Genomic DNA, 16597 nt, shown 5'->3' on the forward strand with positions numbered 1-16597 from the left:
AAAGTTCCCCTAAGGACAAAGAAGTCGTGTTAGAGGAATAATGCAGGAAAGACACAAACCAACAATGCAACAACTGTGGATTTCCAATCTAGGGTACCTGTGGAACAAGGGGACCAAGTCCAAAAGTCACAAGCAAGTCGGAGATGGGCAGATGCCCAGGAAATGCCAGCTGCGGGTGCAAAGAAGCTTCTACTGGACAGAAGAAGCTGAGGTTTCTGCAGGAACAAAAAGGGCTAGAGACTTCCCCTTTGGTGGACGGATCCCTCTTGCCGTGGAGAGTCGTGCAGAAGTGTTTTCCCGCCGAAAGAACGCCAACAAGCCTTGCTAGCTGCAAATCGTGTGGTTAGCGTTTTTGGACGCTGCTGAGGCCCAGGAGGGACCAGGAGGTCGCAAATTGGACCAGCAGAGAGAGGGGACGTCGAGCAAGACAAGGAGCCCTCTCTGAAGCCGGTAGCTCCCGGAGAAGGGCCAGGAACAGGCACTACGAGGATGCGTGAAACGGTGCTCGCCGAAGTTGCACAAAGGAGTCCCACGTCGCCGGAGACCAACTTAGAAAGTCGTGCAATGCAGGTTAGAGTGCCGTGGACCCAGGCTTGGCTGTGCACAAAGGATTTCCGACGGAAGTGCACAGGGGATGGAATAGCTGCAAAAGTCGCAGTTCCCAGCAATGCAGCCCAGCGAGGTGAGGCAAGGACTTACCTCCACCAAACTTAGACTGAAGAGTCACTGGACTGTGGGGGTCACTTGGACAGAGTCGCTGGATTCGAGGGACCTCGCTCGTCGTGCTGAGAAGAGACCCAAGGGACCAGTAATGCAGCTTTTTGGTGCCTGCGGTTGCAGGGGGAAGATTCAGTCGACCCACAGGAGATTTCTTCGGAGCTTCTGGTGCAGAGAGGAGGCAGACTACCCCCACAGCATGCAGAAGCAGGAAAACAGTCGAGAAGGCGGCAGGATCAGCGTTACAGAGTTGCAGTAGTCGTCTTTGCTACTATGTTGCAGGTTTGCAGGCTTCCAGCGCGGTCAGCAGTCGATTCCTTGGCAGAAGGTGAAGAGAGAGATGCAGAGGAACTCGGATGAGCTCTTGCATTCGTTATCTAAAGATTCCCCAGAGACAGAGACCCTAAATAGCCAGAAAAGAGGGTTTGGCTACTTAGGAGAGAGGATAGGCTACTAACACCTGAAGGAGCCTATCAGAAGGAGTCTCTGACGTCACCTGGTGGCACTGGCCACTCAGAGCAGTCCAGTGTGCCAGCAGCACCTCTGTTTCCAAGATGGCAGAGGTCTGGAGCACACTGGAGGAGCTCTGGACACCTCCCAGGGGAGGTGCAGGTCAGGGGAGTGGTCACTCCCCTTTCCTTTGTCCAGTTTCACGCCAGAGCAGGGCTAAGGGGTCCCCTGAACCGGTGTAGACTGGCTTATGCAGAATTGGGCACATCTGTGCCCAACAAAGCATTTCCAGAGGCTGGGGGAGGCTACTCCTCCCCTGCCTTCACACCATTTTCCAAAGGGAGAGGGTGTCACACCCTCTCTTAGAGGAAGTTCTTTGTTCTGCCATCCTGGGCCAGGCCTGGCTGGACCCCAGGAGGGCAGATGCCTGTCTGAGGGGTTGGCAGCAGCAGCAGCTGCAGTGAAACCCCAGGAAGGGCAGTTTGGCAGTACCAGGGTCTGTGCTACAGACCCCTGGGATCATGGGATTGTGCCAACTATGCCAGGATGGCATAGAGGGGGCAATTCCATGATCATAGACATGTTACATGGCCATATTCGGAGTTACCATTGTGAAGCTACATATAGGTAGTGACCTATATGTAGTGCACGCGTGTAATGGTGTCCCCGCACTCACAAAGTTCAGGGAATTGGCTCTGAACAATGTGGGGGCACCTTGGCTAGTGCCAGGGTGCCCTCACACTAAGTAACTTTGCACCTAACCTTTACCAGGTAAAGGTTAGACATATAGGTGACTTATAAGTTACTTAAGTGCAGTGTAAAATGGCTGTGAAATAACGTGGACGTTATTTCACTCAGGCTGCAGTGGCAGGCCTGTGTAAGAATTGTCAGAGCTCCCTATGGGTGGCAAAAGAAATGCTGCAGCCCATAGGGATCTCCTGAAACCCCAATACCCTGGGTACCTCAGTACCATATACTAGGGAATTATAAGGGTGTTCCAGTAAGCCAATGTAAATTGGTAAAAATGGTCACTAGCCTGTTAGTGACAATTTGGAAAGAAATGAGAGAGCATAACCACTGAGGTTCTGGTTAGCAGAGCCTCAGTGAGACAGTTAGGCACCACACAGGGAACACATACATATAGGCCACAACCTTATGAGCACTGGGGTCCTGACTAGCAGGGTCCCAGTGACACATAACAAACATACTGAAAACATAGGGTTTTCACTATGAGCACTGGGCCCTGGCTAGCAGGATCCCAGTGAGACAGTGAAAACACCCTGACATACACTCACAAACAGGCCAAAAGTGGGGGTAACAAGGCTAGAAAGAGGCTACTTTCTCACACCCTCTGGGTGCAGGATAGCCAGTACCTTATCCTCCCAGTCGGTGTACTAGGGGGTGTAGGTAGGGGTCCTCCACCAGTCTTCTGTACCGCGATGTTGTGCCTGGATGCCATTGACCTCACCTTCCCATGCAGGTCGTTCCAACTCCTGCGGATGTTGCCCCATGTGCTTGGATGGTTTCCCACTGCGTTGACCTTGTTGACAATCGTCTGCCATAACTCCATCTTCCTGGTGATGGTTGTCTGCTACCCCTGTGCCTTGAATAGTTGTGGCTTGACCTTGAGTATTTCGTCCACCATGGTCCTTAGCTCCCTATCTGTGAAGCGGGGGTGCTTAGGGGTTGCCATGATGTGTTTTTTGGGTGTGGTGTTATGAGTGTATTGGTGAGGGTGTTGTTGTGTGGTTGGGTGTGTGGCTTGTGATGGTGTTTGGGGAATGTAGGGGTTTTGGTGGTGTATTTGTGTGTGTGACATTTGTTCTGTTGTGTTCAGTGTATGAATGCTGTGTTGTCAGTCTCATTTGTGCTGTTGGCGATGCAAAGGATTGCTGCGGTGTGTATGTGAGTGTTTTATAGTGTTGGGGATGTGTGTCAGGTGTGTGGGTTACAAACTTGCCAATGTGTACATTTGTTTTTGTTTGGTCCCATTGCTGGCCGTGTCGGTCCGTACCGCCAATGGTTGTTCGACATCTACTATCCGCCACGGTGATTTGTGCATCATTATTTGGTAGGTGGAGGATTTGTCTGCATGGTGGTGGTGGGGTGGGGTATACAGTCTTTCCGCCATCATAGGCCCTGGCGCTCGGTGGAGGTTATAGGATTTTTGGAGGTTTTACTTTTTGGCATCATTATACGGCGATGTGCTGTTCACTGCCACTGGTGGTCTTCTGTTCACCGTCGCCACGGCGGTTGGCGGTGATTGCCGCCATGTTTATTATGAGGGCCTATATCTTCAAATGGAAATATTTTCTGCTGCAAGTATGATGTGCTCACTCTAAGTCAATCTACTGTTCATTATGTGCTGAATTCCTGTCCTCATTAAAAGGATCTCAACTGAATGAGGGACATAGACAATTAAAGTATGGCCCACCACAATTCCTTCACTCTTTTCCATTGACGAACAACAGGTAAAACTGATTAAAAAAAAAAAACTGGAAGACTTACAGCTACTTGATATAATACAGCAGGAGGATATGTCACCATATTTATCATAGCAGAATATGAAGGACATCATATTGTATTCAGGAATCCTCAGTGTGGGTGCATGAAACAAACTCTCTTTCAATGTCTTAAATGCATCAAGACAGTCACCATCAAATGGTACCGGATCCTATACATCATTGCACATTAGCCGTACTGCATTTTTTGCAATCAAGCAAAGTTTGGAATCCACTGGTGACAGTACCCAAAGGAATATCCGAATCTCCCTCTGAGCGTTGGGTTGACTCAATTTCAGAATTTCAGAAAACATTCTTTAGAGTCTTTCCTCACTCCCTTTTTACTATAGTGACCTCAATAAATGATTTCACTTTTAAAATTCTGTATTTTAGTTGTGGAGACTTTATGCCCATTTTCAGTAAGATGATTCAGTAAAGCAATTGTATCCAGTCTACAGTCCCTTTTTATCTTCGATGAAATTAATACATTAATAATATAGTGGATTAAGACTGAATTAAATGGCAGTTTTAAACTCTCTAAACCTTTCTGCAGTATTTGTGAGAAAATTGAAGGACTTTCAGCATATTCTTGTTGGATTCTATACTACATGAGAACTGTATTAAAAAAAATGTGAGGAACTGTGGGTCAATAATAATAATAATAATAATAAGAAGAAGAAGAAGAAGAAGAAGAAGAAGACTTATAGAGAACATTGCTAATTCTCATTGTGTCCCAGCACTAACATCCAGACTCCTGTGAGAGAAGAGAGCCAAGAATTACCTCAAAAGTCAATCAAGCCTTTTTGGAAGAGCTTTATAAGGGGCCTGATGGAATGAGAGAGGAAGGAAGAGGATTCCATATTTCAGGTGACAGGTAACTGAAAGAGACAATCTCAGATTTCTGGATGGAATGTAGGGTTTGATCAATGACCAAAGGTAGTGTTGGCCATTGTTGGATGAGGCATTTTAACAATAACAAAGGGATTTAAATGAAGTTCTCTGCATCATTGGGAGCTGATGCAGCTGGCTAAGTGCAGCCCCAAAGGAGACACTTTTGGCACTTTGAGTAGTAAAAGTACCGCAACATTCTATACCCGTTGAAGTCTGTTTAGACGTGATTAGGACACACCTTGGTGAAGAACATTACTGTAGTCCAGCCTGGACATATTCATAGCTTGGACTACCGTTTTGGCTAAAAGCAGAAGAAGATTATTTAAGGGTTTTTAGGAGTCCAAAACATTTCCCTGCAAGTGCGGTGATTTGACTGTCAAACGAAAGTTTGCCGTCAAACCAAACACCCAAATATTTAACCTTGGGCTTGGTAAGAGGTAGATGGCCAAGGCTATTGAGCCTCCAGGCAGTAGACCAAATATTGGGCTCTGTACCTATGACCAGTACCTCAGTCTTCCCTGTTTTAATTTTCAAACAGTTAGAGTCGATACATGTGGCAACATCTGAAAACAGAAAGTGAGGAAGCCATGTGATTGCTGTTCTGCGAAAGAGTGTTCATAAGCTCAGTGTCATCAGCATATGAGATGAAAGTAAACCCAAAATGTTTGATGATCCCTGCCAAAGGGTGGAGGTAAGTGTTAAAAAGAGTTAGACTCAAGGAAGAACCCTGAGGCACTCCTTGACGTAAATGGAACAACTTTGAGTGGAATGGTTTTTGGGATACTTGGAAGATGCGTCCTTGCAGATAGTAAAGCAAACCACATCAAGGCCTTATGGCCAATACACAGTTCCAGAGTCTCTCAATCAAAAATTGGGGGGAAACAGAGTTGAAAGAAGCTCTGAGAATCCCTAGTATCCAAAATTTAGTGTATTGACTCAGCAGCTAGCAGCAAAGCAGATTCAGTACCATAGAAGTAGAGGAAGCATGACTGAGCCCTATGTAGCAGGTCATTATCCTCTACAAAGTTGGAAGGATGCTTATTTAGAAGCAAAATAGGATAATAGTTTTTAAGCTTGGTGGGGTCAAACAGAGGTTTTCTTTTAAAGTGGGACCACCATAGCTTGTTTCCAAAGTTGAGGTACATAGCCAGAGGTCAGAGAGTGGTTTAGCAGCTCATTTAGGACAGGTTGAACTGCCTCAAAATCCTGCCCTTAAATAGACAGAGACACTGGGTCTAGCAGGGAGCCAGACTTGATCGAAGCACTTCAGAAGGTCAGAGTGGATTCAAATTCAATAGTTTAGAGCTGTCTTCTGATAGGTCAAACCACGCGCTACGGCATGGAGAATCTCTGTCCTTGGCAGAAAAGGAGGCATAAATGTTCACCACATATCCAGAAAAGAAATGGGCTAAGGTGTTACAGCCTTCTTCTGATGGGATGGTAGGTGAACCTTGGGACAACAACGTAAGTGAATTAATGCAGAACATTTCTCGAAAAGGGTTACGGGCAGATTTACGTTTTTTAGTATAGCAATAATGCTGAGGTTTATTAATATGACTATGACAGATTTAACAGCTTAAAGGTAATCCACTCTGCATGCTGGGTCATAGGTTCTGCGCCAGAGGCACTCAAGAAGCTTGCATCTCTTCTTTAATGTCAGGGGTTTGCCATTAAATCAGCCAGCAAAAAGCTTCTGTCTGAGAAAAAAATGTTTCACAGGATGACTGATTTGATCTAACACTCTGCTAATACAGTCATCCAATTGTACACTGACCATGGTTGACTAAACTTTGTAGGGGTCAATTTAGCCCACTGATATGACCACAAAGTAGCAGTAGAAGTGTTGCAACAATCTGAAAAAATGTAGCAGCAGACTAGCAGCCTAGCACCCCTCACAGGAGCTGAATTCAACATGGTTGTGCACTCTTTATGGTCAAATAGTTGCCTTCTAAAAGGGGGCGAGGACATGCTGAAAATAGGGAGGACAAATAAGATCTATCTGGAGCCCAGCAACTACCATCTTAAGTGGAAGGCTTCCCCTCCAGAAAGAAGTACTGGCAAACAAATAGTCTAAACTAATGTGATATTGTGAGAAAAGGAAAACATAAAATGAAGAAAACACTATGGGAATTTTCATCCAAGATGTTTCCCAGAGATAATGGAGAAAGGCACCTCCATGTGGTATAGCAGCAAACAAAGAAACGAAAGCAGTAGAAGTGTTGCACCTACTTGCATCAATGTAGCAGCAGACTAGCACCTTAGTGCTCCTCACGGGAGCTGAATCCAGCATGGCCAAGCACCCTTCATGGTAAAATAGCTCACCTCATAAAAGGGGGTGGCTATGAGCATAACAACATACGGAAAACTTGGAGGACAGGCAAACAAATAGTCAAAACCAACAAAAATTGTTAGAAAAGTAAAACGTAAAAAGAATAAAACACACTGCCGCCTTATCCAAAATAGCTCCCAGAGATATTGGAGCCAAGCACTTCTACTCGGTATAGCCAAATAAAAGGAAATGAAAGCATTAGAAGTGTTGCAACTATTTGTAACAATGTATCAGCAGACTAGCAGCCTAGAAACTCCTCAAGAACACTGAATCCAGCACAGACATGCACACTTCATTGTAAAATAGCCTGCCTCCTAAAAGGGGGTGTGGACAAGCCAAAAACTGAGAGGACACATAAAATAAACCTGGATCTCAGCAACTCCCCTCCCTACTGAAAGGCTTCCCTCCCAGATGGGAGTATTCGCAAACAAATAGTCAAAATCAACAAAAAATTGTGAGAAAAGCAAATTATAAAATGAATAAAACAGTTTGGGCAGCCTCGTCCAAGATGGCTCCCAGATATAATGGAGCGAGACAGCTCCACACAGCATAGCCACGTACAAGGAAATGAAAGTGATAGAAGTGTCGCAGCTACTGGCAAGAATGTGGTGGCAGATTAACAGCCTAGCACCTCTCATGGGACCTGAATCCTTGTGTGATGGATTTGAGAAGAACACTTGGCGTAAGGCACTGACTATACCATTCTGCTTCTGATGAAATTTGAAACAATATTACAGCTGGATTTGGTGCCACTGGACAGCAATGAACAATGACTATTTCTATCTTTCTATATTTTGTACGATTTTCCATTTGGCATTCTCCATGGGCCATTCTTTTTTTTAAATTCCCATCACTGGAGAATTGGGTGTACTGGCAAAAGATTGTAGAAAAACTATTGTTTGGACAAAATATTGTGTCAACACTATTGAGAATAAAAGCATTGTAACTTTCTATAGCTAAGCAAACTTTTACTATGTATAACTACACGTGTTTCTTGATGATACATATATATATTTTACGAAGGTGAAATGAACTAACGTATTCATTGGGCATACAGTATATTTTTGGATGACAACATGTCCTGAATCTAAATGAGAAACAAAGATACTGACTCAAAACTATCAAGTGATTTATTGCTGACTATTTAAAGCATGATATTTTACTGCAAAGGAAACAGAGCAGTGTGCGTTTAAAAATTGATTAAATCAGCGATAATGTGAAAATCATTATATCTTCGGTGTGCTTTGGAAATGTATATGAAAAACGACACTATGTCAGCATTTTATTAATTGCACTAATGTGTTTTACGTTGCCAATAGAAGACAGCAGAGAGACTGTGTGACCTTAAGGTTTCCGGATATAAGGGCATATATGTTTGGATGACAATGTGTCCTGAATTTAAAATGAGAAACAAAGACACTGACTCAAAACTATTAAATGGTTTATTGCCGATTATTTAAAGCATGATATTTTACTGCAAAGGAAAAGGAGCAGTGTGCGTTTGAAAAAATTGATTAAATCAGCATTAATGTGAAAAGAATTATATCTTCGGTGTGCTTTGGAAGTATAAATGAAAAAGGACACTATGTCAACATTTAATTAATTGCTCTAATGTGAATTACATTTCTAATAGAAGACAGCAGAGAGACTCTGTGACCTTAAGGCCTCCAGGTATAAAAGAGTGGCTGGTTTTATCACGTGGCTATTTCAAATTGAACCTATGATTAAGGCTGATGTCTACAGCCGAAACGCGTCAGGAAAAGAATAAATGCATTTGGAATTTGAGATTGAAGAATAAAGTGTCTTTCATGGGCTGCTAAACCAGGCGTATGGCGCTCTTCTCTTGTGGGGAAGTTTGGATTGAATATATATATATATATATATATATATACATATATATATATATATATATGTTGGACCTGGCTTTTTGACAGGGACATCCCCAAACTTTTTGCCTCCTTCCTCCTATATTTTCTGACCTGTTGTTGTTGGCTTTTGACCTATGGGCACTTTACCACTGCTAACCAGTGCTAAAGTGCATATGCTCCCTGTGTAAATTGTACTACTGATTGGTTTATCCATGATTGACTATTTAATTTACTTGTAAGTCCCTGGTAGAGTGCACTACATGTGCCTAGGGCAGGTAGATTAAATGCTACTAGTGCGCCTGCAGCACTGGTTGTGCCACCCACCTCAGTAGCCCCTTAACCTTGTCTCAGGCCTGCCATTGCAAGGCCTGTGTGTGCAGTTTCACTGCCACTTCGACTTGGCATTTAAAAGTACTTGCCAAGCCTAGAACTCCCCTTTTTCTACATATAAGTCATCCCTAATGTGTGCCCTAGGTAACCCCTAGAGCAGGGTGCTGTGTAGGTAAAAGGCAGGACATGTACCTGTGTAGTTATATGTCCTGGTAGTGTAAAACTCTTAAATTCGTTTTTGCACTACTGTGAGGCCTGCTCCCTTCATAGGCTAACATTGGGGCTGCCCTCATACACTGTTGAAGTGGCAGCTGCTGATCTGAAAGGAGCAGGAAGGTCATATTTAGTATGGCCAGAATGGTAATATAAAGTCCTGCTGACTGGTGAAGTCGGATTTAATATTACTATTCTAGAAATGCCACTTTTAGAAAGTGAGCATTTCTTTGCACTAAAATCTTGTTGTGCCCTTCAATCCACGTCTGGCTAGGTTTAGTTGACAGTTCCTTGTGCATTCACTCAGACACACCCCAAACACAGGGTACTCAGCCTCACTTGCATACATCTGCATTTTGAATGGGTCTTCCTGGGCTGGGAGGGTGGAGGGCCTGCCCTCACACAAAGGACTGCCACACCCCCTACTGGGACTCTGGCAGACAGGATTGAACTGAAAGGGGGCTTGGTGCATTTCTTAGACACTCTTTGAAGTCACCCCCACTTCAAAGGCACAACTTAGTATAAAACAGGGCCTCTGCCCTACCTCATCAGACACTTGCTGGAGAGGAAACCTGAACCAGAAACTACATCCTGCCAAGAAGAACTGCCTGGCTGCTCAAAGGACTCACCTGTCTGCTTTTCTACAAAGGACTGCTGCCTTGCTGTTGGCCTGCTGCCTTGCTGAACTCTTGTCTGACTGTAAAAGTGCTCTCCAAGGGCTTGGATAGAGCTTGCCTCCTGTTCCCTGAAGTCTCAGGACCAAAAAGACTTCTCTCTTCCTCTTGGACGCTCCGTGCGCCGAACTTTTCGACGCACAGCTTGTTCCGCGGCAAGAAAAATGCCACACACCGACACTGATCGAAGCGACGTCTTCGGGACGACCGAAACTTTGATGCACGGCCTCGCAAGGACAACGCCGCCGACTTCCCGTGAGAAATCGATGCGACGCCTGCCGTGAGATCAAAACTTTGATGCACGGCCTCGCAAGGACAACGCCGCCCGACTCCGCAGGAGAAATCGACGCAACGCCTGCTGTGAGATCGAAACTTTGACGCACGGCCTCGCAAGGACAACACCGCCCGACTCCGCAGGAGAAATCGACGCGACGCCTGCCGTGAGATCGAAACTTCGACGCGCATCCCCGCAGAACGACGCGCAGCCGGAAAACAAGCAGGAAAATCCACGCACAGACCCAGGATATCTGGTACTCCCCACAAACCACAGTAAGAGACTGTCCGCGTGCCGGAAAACGACGCCCGACTCCTCGCGTGGAAAATAACGACGCAAGTCCGTGTGCTGAGGAGAAATCGACGCACACCCCAGTTTTCCACGCACCTCTTCTCCTGTGGCCCTCTGAGGAGATTTTCCACCTGAAACCAGGTACTTTGTGTTTGAAAGAGACTTTGTTTACTTTCTAAAGACTTAAGACACTTTCTATAACTTTTCAGTGATATCTTTACAAATTCGTATTGCAACTTTGATCGTTTTGACCTGAAGATACCCAGATAAATATTATATATTTTTCTAAACACTGTGTGGTGTATTTTTGTGGTGTTATGCTATGGTGTTGTATGATTTATTGCACAAATGCTTTACACATTGCCTTCTAAGTTAAGCCTGACTGCTCGTGCCAAGCTACCGGAGGGTGAGCACAGGCTGATTTTGGATTGTGTGTGACTTACCCTGACTAGAGTGAGGGTTCTTGCTTGGACAGAGGGCAACCTGACTGCCAACCAAAAACCCCATTTCTAACAATATATATATATATATATATATACCTTCTTAATATGTTGGTCGTGTATTTCTGAAATAATATTCTGTCCACACAATATTTGGGTTACCAATATTCTGTCAGTGATCCAAGATTTGCAAGGTCTACCAAGAACATCTTGGAAAATTCCTTACTCTACCATTTTCTCAATCACTGGTTTCTTTCCTTCCTCTCTCTCTTTTGTAAGTCTGTAAATCCTTGTTCTAGGAAATATTGCATATGATTTAGTCATTATTTTCACTGCTTCTGCCCTTTTAATAAATCCAGTCTCTTTACCAGTTTAATCCCATACCTCTTCTTCGACACTATGAGCCTGATTTAGATATTGGCAGATGAGTTACTCCGTCACAACAGTGACGGATATCCCGTCCGCGGAAATCTAAATCCCATACGATATAATGTGATTTAGATTTCAGTGGACGGGATACCCATCACCATTGTGACTGAGTAACTCATCCAGCAATATCTAAGTCAGGCCATATGTCTTAAATCCAGAGGTGGATCGTCATTTGTCAAGACTGCATACAACTCAACTCTCAAGTCTGAACTAAGGGGCATATTTATGGCCTGGTTTGCATCACTCTTGCAACACGCAATGTGGTGCCAGAGCAACACAGCCCTCACGTGAGCTTTATGAAGCCAAGCAAGGCCACCTTGCATAGTCTTGCATGGCTTCATAAGTCTCGAGTAAAGCGACGCAGAGCAAATCACTGCGTTACATTACTCTGTGCCAGGAAGGCGTTTCCATGGGTGTTACATGGGTGTTCCCATGCAACATCCATGGATTTTGATGCAGTTGCAGATTTACAAGAACCTGTAAACCTGGGAATGTGCCAAAAAGATACTCCTTCCCAGGAGAGGCCTAACAAGTAAACATATGTTTGTTTCTCCTCATTTATTTCTCTTTCTATGTGTGCTGCATTTTGCAGCACACATAGAAAGAGGACAAATCCTCCCAGGAATATTTTGGTGCATGAACATGTCCCTTCCTGCAGATGAATAATCCTGCCTGCATCACAGACACCCTTCGAAGGTGCCTGCTTTGATGCTAGTCTGCAAAAAGGGTGCCAGCATGGGGGAAAGGACAAGAATGCACCATATTGAATAAATGCAGTGCCTTCCTGCCCTGTCCCAGTGATGCAGGGTAGCGCAGCAAAGTGACTTTGCTGTGCTGCTCTGCACAACAAAGTATTATGTTTCTACCCTGCATTATATGGTATTTAATTTGTCATCTATTCTTGCATTCTTGGGCTGTTGACCTGGGCATTCAAAATTATTTCTGATTCAGTATATTCTATTCTGAATTATGCATGTTCAAAACCACATTACCTCTCTGAGTCTGCTGAATTTGTTCCACATTTACCTAGATCCTATTAGGATTTTGTCTACATTCTCTTTTCTATTGTCTGATCCTCCCACAAAAAGGGCATGCTGTATTTCTTTTCAACATCTCAACACTTACATTCATTCCAATCTCCTTTACCTCGTTGCATTTCCTGAATCATTCCTTTCTGTATAAAATTCATACTTGAGCCCATTTGAGTCTGTGACCCTTTCTCAGACTGTTTTGTCTGTGCAATCATCATCTTTACCTTTAACTTCTTTTGCATTGTCTCAAAGTAATCACTGCTATTTTTCTGCAACATCAAGATCTCATCTTTGCCGTTCGTCTGCAAAAGAATTCACTCAGTTAAATATGATTACTGAACTCCAACCTCAAACCATTTACAAAAGCAGAAGTGAAACCGCTAATCCACCTTTCTTTGTGTTTTTGACTCTTCAACACCCTGTTGAGGATGCGTTTTGTAGCACAACTGATGCGAGGTCTAAGCCAGAGATACATTGCGCAGCAACAGTGCCTTTGAGCTGCCAAGTGCAATATCATGTCCTTGCATGGAGATGTGCCATGCTCCGTTAGTTCCCTTAGCTGCATTGGGCAAGGCAATGTCCTTGTGTGACGATGCATCGCTCAGCAGTGTTTCCAATGGGCTGTGATGGGCAATGCAAAAGCCTTGCCTTGGGGAAATCCATGCAGCAGAGGTGAAGCGTCGGTGTTGAGGGCGATGTGTTGAGCAGCAAGGGCGATGCACTTGTTCTGGGGCCAATGTGCCACGGAGGAGATGTGTTGGCTCAGCTGAATCCCCAGATGGTCTGGCAGAGCACCTTCAGGCCCACTCCAAGGGTCCAGGAGTAGGGTAGCACCACTTGCAAGGGCAGGACTCACATATGGCTGATTGAGGGGTTGGGCTCAAAGTTGTAGGAAGCCTGTTCTGTTATTGAGGCTTTTGATCAGGAAATCCAGCTAACTAGCTCTTAGAGTCACCCTGAGGTCACCCCTAGGTCCTAGGATTAGAGGTGTAGGTCCAATCCTTTTCACCCAGGCTAGAGGGCAGAAGCAGCAGTTCAGCACAGCGGGACAACATTCCTTCTGGTCAGCAGTGTATCAGAGTGGCAGTCTTTTCAGTAGCACAGCATTCTGTCTTCCAGGCAGAGTCCACAGGACCAGGAGTGAACTGAAGAGTTGAGTCCAGAAGTCCAATATTTATACCAGGTGCCCACTTTGATTTAAAGGAGGCTTCTAGAGGTTTTGACTCCACTGAGGTGCCAGGCATCCCCTTCCTCTCTGTGGTGGGCTTAGCTTGTCTGTCATCACAGAACACCAGTGTCAAACCCCTTTGTGAGAATATGTCCCGAGGCAGGACCTTTGTGATGTGCAAGTGACAGCTCTTATCCTGCCAACACCTAGCTTCTCTTTGTCTCACTGAGTGGGAGAAATACACAATGAATAACTGCCACACACATCTGCTATGTGACCCAGAATCAGGCTGCAGGCACCAAATGGTTAGGACAAGAAAATGACAATTTTCTGAAAGTGACATTTTCAGGATTGTGATTAAAAATGTGACTGCCATTAAAGAGGGTAACACAATGTTATCCTATGTGAGAGACATGTAAAACTTAAAAGTACATGTCCAACTGTTTAAATACACTGCATCCTGCCCTCTGGGCAGTGTACAGCCCACCCTACGGATGAATTATATGTAATAAAAACAGTTTGGGGCCTGGCAAAAAGTTTCTTTTTTCAGGTCAAAATAGTAGTTTAAAATGGCACACAAAGGCGGCAATGGCAGGCCTGAAAGATTTTTAAAGGGCTACTTAAGTGGGTGGCACAATCAGTGCTGCAGGCCCCATAGTAGCATTTAATATACAGGCACTGAGTACAGGTAATATCATTTTACCAGAGACGTACAAGTAAATCAAATAGGCCAATTGGGTGTGAGCCAATTCTACTATGTTTTAAGGAGAGAGCACAACCACTTTAGCCCTGGTTAGCAGTGGTAAAGTGTGTGGAATCCCAAAAGCCAACAAAAACAGGTTCAGAAAATAGGGGGTAAGGGCAAAATGTCTGGGGATGCCATGTAGAAAGGGCAAAGTCACCACTTTGCTGGGTTTTCTCGCAATATTGTAAAATATGTAAAGGCATACAAATCAGCACTTGCCCATGGGACATGCATTAGATTTCTTCCATGAAGGCCCCTTAAAGGTAACTGCAAAACCGAAGCTGTCCCTACATCTGAATCTCTTGCAGCATTCCTTGCCTTTCCCTCAATCCCTTTCAATTTCTTTTTACTCACTGCCTCTTTCTTCCACCTCTCTCGATATTTCATTATGTCACTCCACTCACATTTTCTCAATTATTGTTTTTATATGAGCATTTAAAGGGACCAAGCCGATATCTTTAATTTTATCAAGGACTAAATTAATGTTATAATTTTTGTTTACTGTTATCATTTTAATAATGAAAACTTCTAACTCATTAGCTAATTCTTCCAATTTGTCCAACAAATTTCCATTAGCACATGTAACAGCTTCTTTTATCAAATACCTAATTTCATCGGCATTGTAAATTAATAGTATGTTCAGATCTGCATTCTCTTCGAACATTTTGCCAAATAGTATTTTCAAAATTCCAATACAAATGTCTTTAGGTGGTGACTCTGCTACCACTGCTTTCACAGCAGTAACATGTTTGATCTTCTGGCAACCCACTTCCTCTTGTACTGTAGGCATTATTGTTGTCACAGTAACTTTTGTTAGTGCACTTCCATTAGGAGCATGTCCTATAGCAGTATCTTCTCAGCACCTTTTTCAACCCCTTATCAATCTGGGTTGTCTCCATTGATTCATCAGAATATGGAGGAGATCTAGAATTCAACAGCTCAATTACAAATTTGTCATCATCATCTGCGACCTCATCTTTCTTTTAGTTTTTCTGTGTCCTGCTTCTTTTTAGTACATATAGCAAGAAAGGTGTTTATACTTTCAATCATATTTTCTCTCCAACTCTTTTCCTGTCAGTTGAGTTTACTCTCTTTTGTTGTAGTAAACTTTATTGTTTAGCCAATAAAAACATAACAGCTATACAAACTGCAATTCCATACATTAATAATAATACAATTGCAATGCTGGACAGACAATATACAATTTGCCTTCAAAAGCGCTAATAATGTTTGTTTTCAGGTACGTTGGTAAAGTTCTAAATAATTCAAATGGAAAACAACACCAATTTAGTAACATATAACACACGTATCTCTCTCGATATTAAGGTGTTGTAGTGCTGATAGGAAAGCCTTGCTTAATACAAACTGATTTTCCTCAAAAGAGATCTAGTAAGATGTTTATTGAGATTGATTATTAAAATACAAGGCACTACTGAAAACCATACGTAATGTGTTATGTTGTAATCCCACACCAAAATCTGTCCCCTGTAGCATCTTTGGTCCAATAACAGTAAAGATATCTAAAACTTGGTGATTTTCCAAACTAAATATGGGAAACTACAATCCATTGTCCTTAAGCTCGGTGGAATAGCGTTGATATTGAACTTTCTATTTGCATTAGTGCTAGCAGCCATACTGGAGATTGCTTATATCAGGAGTCTATTCCTAAACAAGTAAACAGTTGATTCCACTTGTTATGCCAAAGCGGTCTAACCCATAGGGCCAGGCTGCCTGCTGCCCACTTCTGTTTAACCAAGCCAGGATTATGTGTTTCTGTGCACACAGTCATTCAAAATTTAGATTGCCTCATCCACTCCTCAGCAGCAGATCAGTCCTATTTGAGTAAAGTAGTGAGTTATCATCTTTTAGACGTTCTTTTCTCTGGGCATGCTTTCAGGTTGCGGGCAAAGCTGGGACCTGAGTTCATCAACAAATTTCCCACATTTCAACAGGATCCACGGGCAGCGGCGCTGCCACTGAAAAGGGGTGGTGGGTGGGACAAGGCGCAAAGGGACGGGTGGGTTTAAAAAAAAAAAATGTAAAATAAACCCCAAAAAACACTTACCTTCGAGGGGATACGTCTTTGTCTCCCCTCCGTCCTCTTCCCGACTGCACAGGCTCCCAGCCAATCATGACGTTGCTGAAAGCGGTGTCGTGATTGGTCTGAAAGGCCTGCTTCGCTGCTCAGACTGGGAATGGGAGCCTGTGCATGTTCTCTAACCGGCTGCGCTATATACAGCCGGGTA

Source organism: Pleurodeles waltl, chromosome 1_1, assembly GCF_031143425.1.
Source record: "Pleurodeles waltl isolate 20211129_DDA chromosome 1_1, aPleWal1.hap1.20221129, whole genome shotgun sequence".
NCBI classification, from domain to species: domain Eukaryota; kingdom Metazoa; phylum Chordata; class Amphibia; order Caudata; family Salamandridae; genus Pleurodeles; species Pleurodeles waltl.